At 42.0% G+C, this 1,176-nt stretch overlaps 1 protein-coding gene across 2 annotated transcripts in view; it reads right to left on the minus strand.

Moving 5' to 3' along the window:
- The window catches only part of Trappc12 (trafficking protein particle complex 12), a 64,667-nt gene that overhangs the window by 52,831 nt on the left and 10,660 nt on the right, over positions 1 to 1,176 (minus strand). The window lies entirely within an intron of this gene.

Here is a 1,176-nt window from a genome sequence, read left to right on the forward strand (position 1 = left end):
AACAAATCCCTCTATTCATTAAGAGAATGTAACTATATATTTATCCTAACCATTTCGTTTACTTTTTAAAGAAGAATAAATGCCATCTGTAACTACAACCAGTTAAAGAAGTGTATGTTCTGTGAGTGATGCCACTATCGCTGGATGAGGTTTTACAAATTTGTCATTAAGGCCTCTAATTTAACTTAGACTAACATAAAAGTCACTTAATAAAAAAAGCAATTAAAATTTCTATCCCATGGAAAAGAGACTGCTAATTAGATATTAAGAACAATTTAGGGAAAAAAGTCAAACACAAGCGTTTTAGGTAGCCAATCTAGGACAAGCAACGCTTCAACAGGGTGAGAAGGGGGCCAGGGAGATGGCTCAGTGGAATAAGCACTCCCTTGGCAAGCACAAGGGCTTGAGTTCAATCTCTGGTTCTGCCAAAACAAAACAAAACAAAACAAAACAAAACAAAACAAAACAAAACAACCACAGAACAAAACCAGGGTGAGAGGGTAGAACCCACAGTAGCTCTATATGGCAGATGGTTGGTTAACATCCCATGAACATCCACAGAAAAATTTGTTACAGCAATGGTAAATCTATAGCAAAGAAGGTGGGTGGCTGACATGAGAGGATCCAGCCTCCTGGCACCCTCCTGAGAGTGGCCAGTTTTGTTTTCTCTCTTCAGTCATTCACAGACTTTGGGGTCCTTTGTACTGCGCCTCTTTGTCAGCAGCTTTGAAGCTGCCCTGGGTCAGCACCTGGCCCACTGGATCCCCAGAGCATGTGTGATGTGGGGCACCTCAGGTTGTGGTGGTCTCAGGGCATTTCTGGGAGCTCAGAAAGGTTGCTCCTACCACCAATACCTCCAGCCTTACAACATCTGAGGTAAATCTTAAGAGGTCTTTCTGGGGCAGTGAGACAGCTCAGAGGTCTAAAGCGCCTGCTTAGGCAAGCTTAGCAAAATCACAGGAATTTCGGGTTGATCCCTGGCACCACATGCTGTACCAGCCCCTCCCCCAGGGTGGACTGAGCCACCCCCCCAAACAACAACAACCACCACCTGTCAATGAAAAGAATTCTTTATCCTATTTTTAAAATATAATCTAATTTTTAAATGTTTTTTATCATATTATGTAGGGACTTAAAGTTCAACATATCAATACTTGATGAAAAATACCTGTTCCT

Source organism: Octodon degus, unplaced genomic scaffold (assembly GCF_000260255.1).
Source record: "Octodon degus isolate 3935 unplaced genomic scaffold, OctDeg1.0 scaffold00351, whole genome shotgun sequence".
In the NCBI taxonomy this organism is placed as follows: domain Eukaryota; kingdom Metazoa; phylum Chordata; class Mammalia; order Rodentia; family Octodontidae; genus Octodon; species Octodon degus.